The sequence below is a fragment of the Sus scrofa genome, chromosome 6 (assembly GCF_054392235.1).
Source record: "Sus scrofa isolate SSC_HxYL_T2T_F1_AM1 chromosome 6, Sscrofa_HxYL_maternal_Yorkshire_Landrace_v2.0, whole genome shotgun sequence".
NCBI lineage: Eukaryota > Metazoa > Chordata > Mammalia > Artiodactyla > Suidae > Sus > Sus scrofa.
This window is the reverse complement of record NC_139388.1, coordinates 128229139-128246238: the sequence shown is the minus strand read 5'-3', so window position 1 is coordinate 128246238 and position 17100 is coordinate 128229139.

The following is a 17100-nucleotide window of genomic DNA, read 5'->3' as shown; positions in this document are numbered from 1 at the left end:
ACAGAATGCACTATCAGTGTGTTTTTGGAGGAGAGGTATAAAGAAACATCATTACCTCATTCTACGAGTTTGTCATCTATGCAACATTCAAGCCATAGACAAATGCAGGATTAAAGTCAGTTCTTCCTACAACCAGCAGCAACATGGAAAGTTCACATTTCAGTGGTTCTCCTTCATTGAGCAGATGCTTCAAATGAGAGGATATTTAAAACTAGCTGGTTATAATTCACATTGTATTAGCCTAAATAAAAACATATGCATTATCGAAAGTAAAATTAAATGATCGTCAACTTAATTAGCTACTCTGTTGTTATCATTGAGTTTATTGTTTCAATTGCATCAGTGCAAATTAGCAAAAACCTTAATTGGTATAGAAATCAATATATTCATCGGGATCATAATGCATGCATATCTTCAGTCTCATGTCATTTAAATGAAAACAATGATACAATGGGGTAGATTTTGCTTCAGATTTAGAAACCATAGAGTTCAGGACTACATTTCTCTCCTCTTACAGGGTGAGAATAAAGTCTGAAAAACAGCTTGTTCAAGGTCATTCTTCAGCTGTAACTCAAATTCACAAAAATGGCTTTGTCCTAACATATGAATATGTGCACATGGGCAAGTAAGAAGGACATTTCTGTGATGTCATTTAATGAATGCCAAAATTATATGTTAGTGAGGTATTATTTAGAGAAAAATCAGGTACTTTACTGGAATAAATAATAATGATTAAGTTAGGCAACTGGGGTTTTGACCTGGAATTTTGGTTCAGCACTTGAGCAATGACTAAATTAATGGAGAAATTGTTTTTCTCGCTTCTTTTCATTTTTCTGAAACAAGTTATTTTTTCATTTGATTCTGTCTATTACTATCAAAAGCATAATTCAAGCTCCACCTCCTTTTAGACTTTTCTAATTATCTATCCCTCATTAAATTTCTCCTCCAATTTTATAGTACATGGAATCTGAAAAACACAAACAGCTTTTATGTTCACTTAACAAGTATGTACTGATCAATCACGATGAGCAAGGTGGTTTAGAGGAACTATAGGAACCAATATTCTGTGCTGTGAAAAAGTATTTCCTAATTGATTTATGTGCTACATTGGTCTTCTAAATTCCTTTAAAGAAGCATATCGTTTTTTTTTTTTTTTTTTTTTTTTTTTTTTTTTTTTTACTGCCACAACACCTAACAGAGAGATGAGTCCAGTTGGAAGTCTGATTGATTACTTCTGTCTTCCCTGTCTATAGCCTTTTAAATACTGGTGGTACTTCCATACATCTCACCGTGGAGACCAATTAAATGTCAGTGATAAATTACATCTCTTCTTGATTTTTGTCCAGAAATAACGTCCCACTTAGTCTCTTGACCTCTGTTCTCTACTCGGGATTCCACTGTCCCTCTGCCTGGACTTCATACTATGCTTTTGACATCTGCTTCTTTTCTCTCTCAGTTTGATTCGAAGAAAAAAAAAAGTGTTATTCCATTTCTTGCATTATCAACTGCTTTTTATCCACTGTGTTCCTTATGGTTCTATGTCTACTTACAGGGTCATTTAGGGAATAAATGCACTGTTGCATTGTTTCCTTTTTTAAAGCCTAATCTATAGAATCTGCCTGGTTAACTCTCACTGGTAATAATCTACCAATTTCTACTCTCCACAACCAGAACAGAGATGGATTAATGGAGGAAGATCAGAAATGGAAGTATTTATAAATTCATATTTTTATTACATCTGAACTTTTTTTGGGAAGGAAAATAGCATCCACAAGAACCAGAATAAGATATAAAGGGAATTCTGGGAAAAACAATCTAAGCACAGAGGGTAATTGTGTGATGGACTCAATAGTTAATGTTGAAAATGTGGGATGGAGCCAAATTAAAAAAGTTTGGTCATTCTCTCTATGGTAAATTCTTTGTTTGCTGAGGATAATTTCCATTCCTGAAAATTTACCCATTATCTTTAACTTTCAAGATGGCTTTACAGCTCTTGAAGAAGAAAGTCTAAAATTTTGAATTATTTGGAACTTGGTTTGCTATTTTTTCCCTTTTTATCTTGTAGGAGGGTGAGGATACTTACTGCCCTGATTCACTGTCTCACACTCCTTCCTTGTTTTTAGAACAGTAGTTAATAGCTACAGTGCAATCAATATTGCTTTACTCTGTATAGCATCTCCCATACAGGCAATATTGCAAACTACTTTTTTTCTTTAAATAATACAGTAACCAAGTTAAATAATAAATAATAGCCCAGAGAGAAGGAAAAAAATGAATGTTGTGTACAAAGAAGGAAAAATCGGCCTCGCTATATGATTTGAAAGGAAGTTAGGAGTTTATGAGGTAGAGGTCTGGGAAGATCATATATCATGGGAATAACTACTCTCTGTTTTCAAGCTTTCTGGAATCATCCTAATTTTATGAAGGCAATTTTGAAATGTCACCATGAAATGATGAGTTTTTCAGGGAATATAAGGGATTGCCAATAAAGCAACATTGTACCATACCATGGTGAAGAAAGTGGGCCTCAATATTAACTCTAAAATTTGAGTATAGAGTATAATTTTATAAAAGATATCAACTATTTTTAATGGAGTATATTGTGTAAAAGGAGCTTGTATGACAAAATAAACTGAGGACCAAACAGAGTGTCTAATAAATACACTAAATATATAGAACAGAGAATCATCATTAATATTGTTCCAAACAATGCATAATTGTAGAAAATCATGGTCAGATCAGATTTTTTACCTGCTTAGATTGTCCTGTAAGCCATTATATCTGCCCATTCCAATTTTTATAGTGCAAATTCTATTCATTTTTTGAGGTTCAGTTCAAATGTAGCATCTTCTGAGATGAAAATACTCAAATTGAGGTAATTGCCCTCTCACTCTTAGCTTCCCAGCCCCATTCATATTACTAACTTTAAGAGCTGTCTCTTTTGAGCTTTGCAGGATAATTGTTGTTTTCATATTACTTCCCCTGCTAGAGGCTCACCACTAAATTCCCCAAAAGATTTTATGCATGGTTATTGTTCAATGATTCTTCATCTATTGAGAAATCAGCCAGAGACAGTGCAGAGTTCAAGTCTAGTAAGTGATGGGATATGAAGCTCTGAGAATGGAAGCAGACATTTTGACCATCAGATCATCTATTTAAAAGGCCATATAATGTTCAAAAGGGATTTAGTGGCCTTTGAATACACTCACAGAGGATGCCTTTCCACCTGTCACAGTAGACTAGGCAAAAAGCTGATACATACTTCTAAGTTCTGATTCCAGATTTATCAAAAAAAATTAGTCAAAGAGCTAAGCTATTCAAAATTATTTCATATCATCTGTGACATACTTCAGATATAAGCAGAATGCCTAGTTTTCTCTCATCTTTACTCTAGACAGACTGCCTGGAGTATTTGATTACACTCATATCATCTTTCCCGAACAGGTTAGAATCTAAGAGAGAAAAGAAGAAGAAAAAAGTCTAGCATTTACCATCCCCAAGCTGGAAATGGAAATCCTGACAGATAATGCTCAGAGTGAGATAAGTATAACTCAATAATAACGTTTGGGTTCAAGTTCAGCATGTCCTCTAGGAGAGGAGGGGTCTGTGCTCCTTCAGAGTCATGTGTTCACTCCTGATACCCAGGAATAAATGGAAAATTTCTGTCGTGCACATTGGTGTTCATGTTTGTTTTCATTTCAAGAAAAACGGGAGAGGGCCCAAATCAATAAAATCAGAAATGAAAAGGGATACGTTGCAACCAATACCACAGAAATACAAAACACCTTAAGAGACTACTATAAGCAACTGTATGCCAAAAAAATGGAAAAATTCTTAGAAAGGTACAGCATCCCCAAAACTAAGCCACAAAAAAATGGAAAATATGGATCAACCAGTTATTACTACTGAAATTTAATCTGTGATTAAAAAACTCACAGCAAACAAAAGTCCAGGACCAGATGGCTTCACAGGTGAACTTTACCAAACATTTAGACAAGAGATAACACCTATAGTTCTGAAATGATTCCAAAAAATTTGCAGAGCAAGGAACACTTTTTAACTCATTCTATGAGGTCACTATCACCCTGATACCAAAACCCCCCCAAAATATTTTTTTGTTTATTTATTTTTGTTTTGTTTTGGCAGATGGAAGTTCCATGGCTAGGGGTCGAATCGAGCCACAGCTGACAGCCTACACCACAGCTGCCAGCCTACGCTACAGCCACAGCAATAGTGGGATCCAAGCCACATCTGCAACCTACACCACAGCTCAAGGCAATGCCAGATCCCTGACCAACAGAGTGAGGCCAGGGATTTAACCCACCCCCATGGATACTAGTTAGATTCATTTCTGCTGGGCCGTGAAGGGAACTCCCAAAAAATATTATTTCCAAAAACAAAAAAAATGGGATGTTTCCCCACTCAATTTTAAGCTCTTGGAGATGAAGATTATGCCACCTATAATTTGTATTTCCTGGGCCTAAAATAGATTATCCTACAGTAGACAGGCATGGACAATGTTAAGTGAATGAATGAATACATGGAGTATGTAACTCCTGATTTCAATTGGCTATGTTACTTACTTCAAGGATTTCTGGGAGCAAAAAATAGAAAAGTACCCACAGCCTCTAACTCATTCCTTCCTGTTGGTCCCATTTTTCCTATTGTTCCCATTGTGCCGCCTTTGGATGAACACAGGAAGAAGGCCAGCACAGCGAATGCTTCATGTATCAGTAAGTTATATGCATGAGAAAAACAAGGCAGTTGGTACCTAAAAGCTATGTTACAATGTAACAGACTGCAATAGCTGCAAATTCAGAACAGGGAACTCTCATCCTGATTGCAGATATGGGGAAGCTGTATGTTTCACCAAAGGAGGGATTAATTGCCACAATGCTTCTTTTTTTAGCTCTATGACTTTGTTTGCTAACTGAACCTTTCCAACCTCTTTCTTGTTATCCATTGAAAACAGTAAGATGATACTTGCTGGGCTAAACTTTTAAAATTATGTGGGGACACTGAGTTAGTTTATGTTAAAGCACTTTGAAAATCATAGCAATAGCAAGGATGTAAATGATTATCATTAGTTTAGGAGGCTTCAGGGAGGGTCAATAGAGTTTGATTATGCATCAAGAAAGTAGATATGTGTCATAAACCAAGGGACATAGGTTAAAAACAATCCAGACTTGCAAATAAATCTGTAAGCATGTAGAATTTAGGAGAAGAATGCCTTAATTGGTGCTTACATAGAGGATGCTGTAGGAATAATGAAAATTATGGGGGATTTTTTTTAACCCATTGTTCATCCCTCTGCTCCCCCAAACACTTTAGTACGTGGAAGGCAGCCTCGTCAGATATGCAGAAGGCCAGTTTGTGTCCCATCTCTTAGAACATGGCTCACTATTACTTAGGGAAGGCAATTGCTCTGAATCCTTTATCAGTCCTGGTTATTTAATCCAGCTCTATTCAGAAAAAGAAATGCAGAAGAGAAATAGTGGATTTTCCATCCTTGAATAGGGGTTTTGTCAAAGGCCCAAACCTATGGCAAAACGGTTATAATGATTTTCCAAATCCACTCTGGGCTTTTCCATTAGTATTTATTTTCTTCTCATACAAATGGCTACCAATTCAAATAGAAGTAGTTGAAAAAGTCCCCCTAAACAGGAAAAATTCTGCCTGAAGCTTGAACATACAACCTTTCATAATTTATTTTAGAATAAAGGGAGGAAAGCTACAAAGTTTCTATGTATATTAACTTGCATGTAAGGGAGATTTCTCTGTGACAAAATGACCACAAGTATTTTCTGAAAGAAATTTCCGTTGCTATTAATAAAGGAGACCAGAAGGAAGAGTGTGGGTGCATGTGTGTCTATAACTGTATAGGTGTGTGTTTGTGTGTGTGTGTGACAAACAATGGGGCAAAAAAAAAGAAGCAGATATATCAGTTGCTGAAATCTAGCGATTTTTAGAAAGTAGAGAAAATACCTTTAAGACAAAAATCACACACGTGATTTTCTGCAAACCCTCTTCCCAGCCCATAAGCAGGTAGGCATTTTAAAAATATGCAGGGTGGCTTAGTCTAGCAGAAGAAATGCCATGAGAGTGCTAGGAAGATATCTAGTTGAGATCTTGGGTTAATCATTAAGTCTGTCTGATCTTCAGTTTCCTTATCTATGAAATCATTTGCAGTAGTATCTACTCTGCCACCTAGTTTAATAGGTTATTTTAAAACTCAGGTAAAATACCGCATGAAACATCTGTAAATTGAACAGTCTTTAAATATTGTTATTTCTGTGTATATTGTCATTTTCTGAAATCTCACTCAAAACAATGACACACAAATCTGGTCGTTAGTGGTTAAAAGAAGAGGGCAGTTGGATAAAATTTCAGTATACCTTAGGTAGTTGTGGTAGCCAGACTCCAGACTCCAAAGGCCCCTGCTTTCTTTGTATAGTTGATATATATATATATATATATGTATATATATTGATTTATATATATGTATAAAATCCAGCAATCTCAAGCCTGGGCATATATATCTGGACAAAACCACAATTCGAAAAGATACATGCCCCAGTATGTTCATAGCAGCACTATTCACAATAGCCAAGACATGAAAATACCCTAAATGTCCATCGGCAGATGAACAGATTAATATGATATGGTACATATATACAACAGACTACTACTCAGCCATAGTCAGGATAAAATAATGTCACCTGCAGCCCTGGCTTTCTTGTAGTCATGCCCTTATGTAGTGCCATCCACATAGAGTTAGAATTGGTCTACATGACCGATAGGTTATGGTTGACATGATGGTATGTCACTTCTGAAATTAGGTTAGAAAAGATATGTGTCAGGTATGGTCCTTCTGGCACCTCGTGCCTTAGTACAAGACAGGAAAATTCCTTGTATAAATGATAATAGCCAACACTTGCCTGAGGACTTCTGTGTACCCAGCCCTATGCAAAGCACTGCACAGGTAGTGACTTGTTAAATCCACACATCAACTTCTAAGAAAAAAAGTGAAATTGGCATTGTCTTCCTGTGTATCTCTGTGCCCTTTCTATAGATCTTATCATTGGGTCAACTTAAGGACAAAAGGAAGGGTCTATATTCAGAACTTTGGTCCTTTTCCATCAATGCCTATCTAGCTGAGGAAGTAATTTCAGGGTATAGTGTCTTGCTTCTTTCTTTCCTCTGAAAGTTTTCCCTCTACCAGTGTGAAAAAGCAAATATAAAAGTCTCAATCATATAGCATGAATGTGGGAATTGTGCTGCTTTTAATAAAAGGGCTATTTGTCCCAATGAGGTATTAGAATATTAGAAAAAGTTATGGTCACGGCTGTTTGAGACACAGTTTGAGCTTCTCAGAGAATGCCTTCATTAGGAAAATTCAAAGATGAAAAAGGGAAAACAACAAGGATGTGTGTTTTGGAATAGAGACATGCAAATATATATACATGCACACACATGGAATGCCTTCCTTCCCTTCTTTTTTGGGTAAGTAAAAGTGTACATAAGTGTGTGTGAACAGAGGAAGATTTATTGTGTAGACAGTGGATAGGTCATATTTTAAAGTGGAGTGTTCCAGAGGTGCCTCTTCACACTTCATTTCTCAATTAAATGGGGATAGGAGAATTATGGGCATTAATCCTCTTTGAGCTGAGACAGGGATTAAAACAAAAACATGTTTCACCTAGTCAGTAACCCTAGGAATCCATGAGACCTGAGCTGCTCAGATCAAATTTATTTTGAGAGCTCACTGAAGTATTTAAGCCCCTCTTGATTAGATGTTATAATGATCAGACAGAGAAGTACAATGAGCTACACTTTGCTGAGGGCTTGACAATATTACCAACATGGTTTATTCCCAGGCTTGTGGCAATTTTATTAATTTATTCATTTTAATTTGGAAAATTATTTGCTCTAGAAAAAAGAGTTACATGAGGACTAATGTTCAATTTGTTTTTCATGTTCTTTAAATGCTAATGATATGTATTAGTTTAGAGAACCTGCCCTCTCACTGATTCCCTGTCCTGTGATATATGATATAATTACAATGGCAATTGATCTTTGACCGAAACGTTGGTAAAGTGGAATGGAAGTCGCTTTTCATGTGCCAAGGTTACAGTTAAGGACACAAGGAGCTTTGCTCAGCCTTGCAGATTGGCTTACAGAGCTTTGTCTAACGCCAGATATTGATTGCTTGCCTTTTATAGTCATCACGTTTACACACCTGAACATTAAGAATGGGATGAGAGAGAGCAAAAATGACTCATTAGAAGATGATGCTTATTAGAGGCAGGAGAAAAGTTTGTCAATATGGTTTGGTTTTGGAAGTTTATCAAAGGAACCTGATGCAAGCCTTGCAACTGATAAGCATAACTAGGAAGCTTCTGGATCAGAAATGTGACTATATCCACAAGTCAGAATGTTGTCCTCTGCTCTGCTACTAGACCTTTCTATATGCTTCCATAGCTCTAAAACAGAACTAATAATAAATAAACCACAATTCATAGGAAATTCATTAGAAGTTCCATATATTGTCAAAGTAAGAAAAAACCTATGAAGTCATCTGGGTAACTTATTCTCTCATTTGACGCCAACTCATAGGAAACTAAAACTATGCCTCCAGTGATAGGGTAGAAACCTTCAAGCAGAGTAAACTGAAGATTTGTTCAGTTTTAAAAGAGTTGAAACTTGCCAGGCATTTATTCCTAAGGGTGGATAGTTTTATCAATTCCTTTCCCAATACCTGCTTTAGCTACAGAATCGTTGACGATGTTCAGCACCTAAGGGGGAAAGGGTCTCAGGAGGTAGAGAGTGAAGGTAACTGTAATGAATTGATAAGAAACACCTCTGGCCTGAGGCCAATTTGTGATTCACTGGATATGATACCTGCATCTTCTGTTGACCTTACATAAACTCCATTGAGCAGTTCCATCAGGGTAATCTATATGTCTCATTGAATATTGATATGTCTAACTAGGTCACCCATCATGAAGAGAGCAAGTCAGTACAAAAGGCTTGCAGTACTGCTCCCCAGGGCTGGGTGTACATTTAGAACTGTTGACAAAACATCCTCTATAGCCATATCTGAAAATAAAAGGTAAAATAAAAGAAAAATAATGAAAGTAGAATTTCTAATCATATAACATTTCACAGTATTGTCTATCCAGAAAACTATCACTATACTATCTGGTTAAGTTCCCAGAACTGGTCCCAGCCATTTCAGTGAAGAATTTCGGGCTATTTGAATAGCATATGTTTTAACAGTGCAGCTGAGAAGCCAAAAGCAGTGTTTGCCTCTGTACTTATAAGACAAAGCCTTTATCTTTGGAAGCTATAGCCATAACAAATTATTATGAAGAACCTTGTTTCTGAATATAGAATATAATCTCCCACTTACCCAGACAGTTTTACACATGCAGAGTGGTCTCCAACCCTCTACCTGCCAAAAACACCTTTAGAAAAACTATCCCATTCCAATAGTTTGCTGATTCTGCCTCTTTTCTCTTCAGGAAGAGCTTGAGAACAAGTTGAAGGTCACTTCAGATTTTCCAAATCAATGATTCATTTAGCAATGTAGTCATGGCTTAGAAATGCAGCTGCATACCTGAAAATGAAAGGAAATAGGAGATTTCTGCATCCCCAATGGGATCAAATTCAGCAGCCCACATTAGTCAAGAGCCTGAGCCAGGATTTGAAAAGACATGCTCCTGAACATTGAGTAAGCCAGTTTCGTTTGATTAGACAATGAATGCTTACTTAAGAATATTTGCACTAATGCTCCCTCTGATTTAAGTAGGTTGGATCCGAGTTCCCAACTCCCACTCATCTGTTTGCCAACAAAAGCCATCTCATAAGTGGAAATTAGCTATGATTTATTTTTAAAAAGAAAGATTATAGTTGGTAGGAGAAACATTTCTAAAACTTTGCAAAGGACACAGTCCTTCACAAATTATTGGATTGTTATGATAAAGATATTATTTTATTGGTTCCTGAAATAGTCTGACCATTTAAAAACATACATGTATCACTATGCTTATATTAGTCATATCAAAAAATATTCCTGGGGAACAGAGAGAACATTAAATTGTAAAATTAATATATTAGAAATGAGTGAATAAATCAGAAGCATGTCTTTCTTTAAATACCAAATACAAAACAGTGAGTGGTAACTCATAAAACCGACATGGAACATTTTATAGGAGATAACATTTTAGAAAATGGCTATTATCAGGTTGGTAATCAAAGATTTCCTAGAAATAATGGCATCAGAATAACTGTAATCAGCAAGAACACTGATCCTAATAGTAATATCATAATTAACATATTCTATGTCTCTCTCTGCCAAAGAAATATAGTTGCTAAAATAGTAAGTGGAAATGTCTATGGATGATTTTGAGGAAAACAGAGTATTCTGACTTGGGAAGATTTTTATTAAAATGCTGCTATGCATACACTTCTAAATGTTTTAACTAAAACATGCATATATTTTAGCCCCCTTATTAATTAATATATGTTTAGATGGAGATATACTTTTATAAGATACTTAGAACCTCATATATTAGTTAGAAAATTTTGGTTTGGACAATTTTAAATTAAATTAATATCTTGATCGATATTTTTCAAAAACATATCTGGGTTCTAATTAAGTTAAAAATTTGAATGTGATAGTTTATGTTGGTCTACTTGGCCTCTAATATTCTTCTTTGAGGTTTGGGATGTCATTTCATTTGGTCAAATACTTCATTCAGTTCCTTCCTGCTATCAATCTCTCCTCTGCAGCTATCTTAAACCTCTGCCTCCCTCTTAACCTTATATTCTAATTATAGAGGAGTCACTGAGAAGATAAATGTCATTGGAAAGGGTTAAAACTTGCTTTGGTGTGAATGATCAGTTCAATTGAACTGACTAAACTGACCCATCTGTAAATTCAAAGACATATATACAGATAAATAAACTCAAACCATTCTTAATTGAACTAAACACATACTTGGAGTTATCCACAGAAAACAATCTACTTAATTCAAACAATTATTATTAAAGTAGCTACTATGCTAGACTTTCTGTAACATGCAATAGAACTACCACATGATTATACACCAAAGCATTTGTAGTTTGTTTGGGAATCAAGGAATATATCTGAATAATAATATAAGATAATATGTAATCAAATACTAGCATTTTCAGATCACAGATACAATATAAGAACAATATAAGACAATGTGTAATCAAATGCTAATATGTCTAGATAACAAAAATAAAAAATCTGAGGTACAAAAAGAGAGAACTATGCTTGGTCAAAGAAATTAAGGCAGGTTTCCCATCAGGATTTTGGAGTAAATATCTTTCCGTTTTCTTCCTGTGAAGTGCCATTTTGCTCAATCCATCCATGCAGTTTCACTGCCAGCTGCTATAGCTTTCCTAACTCAGCTTTGTGGAAACAGTGAATTGACTGCCAGTTGAGGTTGTCACAAATGTTTGAGATTTCACTCAAGAAAGTTTTGGGGAGTTTGTGAACACAAAGTCTCTACTTTAAACCAGGGGAGTTGCTGTTGAATTTACTTTTGCTTTTTAGATTAGAAAAATATAAGTGGTCAGTCTGCAAAGAAGAATGAAATACAGAGAAAAGACTGAGAGGGAATTTATTTAGAATTTGAATCCCTTTTCCTAGTTGTTCTTAATACTAAATCAAATTCCTCTTCTTGGATTTCATGTGATTCTTCATGTCTTTATGAAATGTCTCTTTCTTTTTCATTTAGATTGAATGAAAATGCTTTAATTTTCCACAAAGGACCTTAATACAAAAATAAATTATAATTTTAGTCTTGGTGCTATATTTTCATTAGGGATACCTTGATCTATGAAAACCAGTTGGCAGGTGTATATTATTAACATTAAAATGAAATATTCCCAGACCACTCTCTCAAGTCGGCTTCACACAACAGAAACACAATATGTTTTTGCAGTTGTGACAACATGGTAAAATTTTTGAGACTGAATTTGCATAGCCAAGCATCAGCTCAGTGTGAATTTCTGAGAGGAAATTTTCTACATTTGTTCCATTATTTAAAAGTGGAAAATTATCCTATATTCAAGCAAGTCAAAAAGGAACATAGAAAAACATATCAATGATTGTTGTATTTGTATCACACAGAAATATATTTATTTTGATTTTTATATCTATAGGATAACAAGTTTAATTATTACTAAAGGGATGCTTATAGATTTTTCATGACATATTATTTTTAGTAAGGGGGAGACAGTCTAAAAATTGTAACCAATGAAAATATGTGTATATCTACATCTATACCTACATCTATATATTTAATCAAATATCCCAAATTAGCTTCAAAAAATCTGTATGATAATTTTATCATTCTATATTACATATGGAAAGATATGTATACATAGAATAAAATTCTGCTGTAAAGTTACAAGCAAAACATTGTCAGATGTATCACTAGAATTTAGATTTACTGATACTTATCTATCATTTTCACCAACCTTTACTTAATTCTACCTTGAATTCTTAGAAAAATTAGATAATAACAATACATGTGAGAAATATGTGATATTGTAATATGTAGCTAAGAAATGAATCATATATATATATATATTTTTTGTCTTTTGTCCTTTTAGGGATGCACCCATGGAATATGGAGGTTCCTAGGCTAGGGGTCTAATAGGAGCTGTAGCCGCCGACCTACGCTGGAGCCACAGCAATGCCAGATCTGAGCTGCGTCTGCAACCTACACCACAGCTCACAGCAATGCCTGATCCTTAACCCACTATGCAGGATGAGGGATCGTACACACAACTTCATGGTTCCTAGTCGGGCTCGTTCCCGCTGCACCACGATGGGAAATCTGAATCATATTTCTTATAATTGACAAACATTATATGACATTTCATTTAGTATCAGAGGATGATCCTGTTAAGGGGAACTTTGAGAGTATAGCTTAAATCTGCTTTTTTAGAAATGAAGACCCAAGTTTCAGTTCTTCTCCTCTGCTCTATGCTATCTCACTTAAACAATGGATAACTGGACTTGGGTGGATACCTTTAATACTTCTCTTGAAGGAACATAGTGAAATTTTTATCTTCCACTCAGCCTTAACCCTCAAGAGGATTGTCTCCCCAGGTCTGTGGCCACAAATAGTCACACACATGAAATGTTCCTTCACCATGCGATTTATTGTTTACAACGCTAAGGATGGAAAAGAAGATAATCTCAAGTCAAAATCATGTTTTTAACAGATTCCCAAGAGGCCATTAAATGAATAGAAATGGAGTTAACCTCCCTATTTTGGGCACCGTTTCCAGAACAACTCTGAACACAAAGAAGGAAAAATACCTCTCAAACAATGAAGTCAGTGAGTGCTCAACCTGGACACCTTCCCAAAGTTGATTCAATCGGATTATGTGTGTGTGTGTGTGTGTCCAGCATTTCATGAAGCAAGGCATGATAAGGTCTCCAGTGAAGAAGGAGCCATGTTATCTAAGGTGAAAAGGCAAGAAAAAAACACAAGCGGTATTTAAAAGATGGAAGTGAGCCAACATTTTTTTCCAGACAATAAGGCATGTGTAGAAGAAAACTAAAAGGTCACATAGAAGATGAGGGTGGCACCATAACTGATGACCCTTGAATGTTGAACAAGCTTTCACATTCTTCATTTTATAGCAATGGTGAACCATTCATGGTTTGTAAATGAAGAAATGATTTTTAAAAATCTAGACTAAATATACTAGATAGATTAAAGTGAGGATGACTAGAGAAAGAAAATCAGTTCAGAGACTACCACAGTTGTTTCACCTGACCTAGGAAAATAGAGGGACAAATAGGAGAGCTGTTTCAAGGACTTTGGATTTGCTAAGCTCCTTCCCCCCAGAACTGTGTATACTCTGTGTACAATTCTGAGGTGAAAAAAATAAATAAAATGAAAAAAAAAACACCACTACCAATACAACCAGCAAAGTACATTGATTTCTTTTGTTGGCTTGCCTAAGTCTACCTTGCTTCTTAAAGGAATTCAGACCTAAAACTCAAGCTTCAAAATGGTTTTCCCCATACATGTTTTGGTATTGTTTCTTCAAGCAGCCCCAGCTTCAAGCCTGCTAATGTGGATTTTCATTGTTAACATATCAAACTTTTTTATATCCAAACATTTAAATTAAAAAAAATATGTAATTTAACACCCTCCTGAGAGGGCTGAGAGCTTTGCAAACATTGTTTCAGAACAGCCCTCTGAGAAAGGCAGGCAAGCTATCCCTGCCCTGAATGTTGGCAAATAGAAAGTTACCTTTAACTCATCCTTGTGTCCTTTGAATAACTGTTTTGTTATTTCAATAAAGGTCAGAAGGCTTAATGCACAGGGAAAGGTTTGCTCAGGTTTGGTGTGTTTTTTTTTTTTTTAATTTTTAAAAAATGAACACAAATGCAAGCCTAGCTCACTGGTGGCTTTAAGATAGACAATTTCTGCTGCCAAGGAGCAGTTGTGATTTTTAATCAGAATATAAAATCCATAATATTCTCAGGAACAGACATAGCTTTATTTTGGTGCTGCAGTTTTAAGACTTGAGGTGTCCCCAGGCTGATGTATGGAAACAGAAATGGTGTAATCCCATTAGAGTAAATGTGCTATTTAATAACTTATTTTTTCTATGATTTTTTAAATTTTTATTAAAAAATAGTGGTTTACAATGTTGTGCCAAATTCTGCTGTACAGCAAAGAGACATGCTCGTTCATATATATATAATATATGTATACACACTCACATTCTTTCTCTCATATTATCTTCCATCAAGTTCTATACCAAGAGATTGGATATGGTTTCTGTGCTGTACTGTAGGACCTCATTGCTTATTCGTGCTAAATGTAATAGTTTGCATCTATTAACCCCAAACTCCCCATCCATCATACTGCCTCCCCACTCTTGATTGGCAACCAACCACAAGTCTGTTCTCTATGTCTTTGAGTCGGTTTCCCTTTTGTAGATAGGTTCATCTGTACCATATTTTAGATTCTACATATAAGTGATTTCGTATGGTATTTGACCTTTTTCTGACTTGCTTCACATGGTATGAGACTCTCTAGTTGCATCCATTTTGCTGCAAATGGCATTATTCTGTTATTTTTTGCTGGCTAAGTAATATTCCGTATTGTATATGTATCACGTTTTCTTAATCCCTTCATCTGTCAATGTGCATTTAGGTTGTGTCCATGCTTTGGCTACTGTGAATAGTGCTGCTATAAACATATGTGTGCCTGTATCTTTTTGAATTGTATGTTTGTCTGGATATAGGCTCAGGAGTGGGATTGCTGGATCATATAGTAGTTCTATAGTCAGTTTTGGAAGGAAACTCCATGCTCTTTTCTATAGTGGTTGCATGCACCAATTTACACTCCCATAATAACTCATTTTTGGTTGAATTAGAAATATAATTTTATCACCATGGCTAGACAGGTTGTTTTGTTTGTTATTGTTGTTTGTGGGTATTATATTTTGATGAAGCCACTGATTTAAATCTTAGGCTGAAAGATTTAGCGTTCTACATAAGGACACACCATTTTGCTGTAGGGAGGCTCTACTGCATCTGTTCCTGCTAATATTCATGAATCTAAGCACCAACATTCTCTTGCTGCCTTTGTTTATCTTGCTGGGCATTTTCTCATTCCAGTGTTCAGCATGCCCTTTTTAACATGAAATTTCCTCTTCTCTTCCTCTCTTGTGTACTAGCAGGGATTTCGTGTTTAATTGAGATGTTATATTTTCCCAATTATCCCAAAAGCACAAAGTTATCAACCTGACTGGGAGAAGTTGTTGTGTAATATCAACAAAAACAATATAAGCAACAGCAGCAACACATTTATTGATCACTTTATTAAATGCCAGGCAAATTTTAAATGTTTGTCCAACAGTCTCTCATTTAGTGATAAGAAAAACCTAAACCTCAATTTTGCAGCTGAGTCAATTGGGGGAAAGAGAGGTAAGATTAGGTGACTCACCAGTGGTTATGTAGGTATAAGCACACTGCAGTGTATGTTTTCTCCCCTACTCCTCCGTTTCTCATCAGCTGCTATGGAATCTACTCTAAGAGCCTGCTGAGATGCTAGAAGCAGCCCTACATGTCTGCATGTTTTGAAGCAAGGAATAGTTTATTGATGAACACAAACCCATCACAGAAATGCCTTCCTGAATGATTAAAAAGCTGCCTTTCTTTTGGAGCGGTTTCTGTTATTTCTGTGTGTGGAAATCTTACTTTTAATTCTTAAATTAAAATAGAAAATCAGTGAAGGAAAAAATACACTTTAACTTTTTTTCACCTGGGTGTAAATTGGAGGGTTATTCAACCTTTGGTTCTTGCCTCTTTTCATAAGCTATACAGAAAATTAACATCAGTAGAATGAGTCTTTATTTTTTACATATGTGATTTAATATTGTAATTTTGGAGACTTAAGTAGATTAATGCACAAACTCTCATGACATAAAGGAAGCTGATTTCAGATACTAAATGTGCTGGACTGAAGAAGGATAAATAAAGTGTGGCTGTGGATTACAAGTTCGGTCACAAACCTTCAAACTACGGAATTCTAATTCCAGTTTTTGGTTTTGGATCTCTAGGGCTCCAAGCACAGATCAAAGGCCTCTTCTTGTTTTCATTTTTAATGGATTCCTGTTTAAAAAGTAAAACTTTCACTCCTGTGTCTTCTACAGCAGGTCTCCCCTCTGAGCTGACTCTGTCTTCCCCACCACCACAAAGAGATCTGTGTGTGACCTTTGTGTAGACCAGTGACAGCCAGCACTTCTCCATGTCCTATTGACCCACATCCAGAGTGGCCTCCACCTCAATGTTCAGGACTCGGAAAGCCACCAGAATGGATTCCAGTCCACCTGGGCACTCCGTTTGGAGTTCTAAGGTGATTTCCATCTAAGATCCTCTCCCACTACATCTTGCCAATGAGAAGGGTAAAAAAATCACATTCAGAATGAACAAAAATGATACTATCAAAGTGAGCAGAAAGTTTAGAGCAATGTATTAAATTTATATGAGCATACCCTCATCCTTGATAATGTGTATCTGAACTT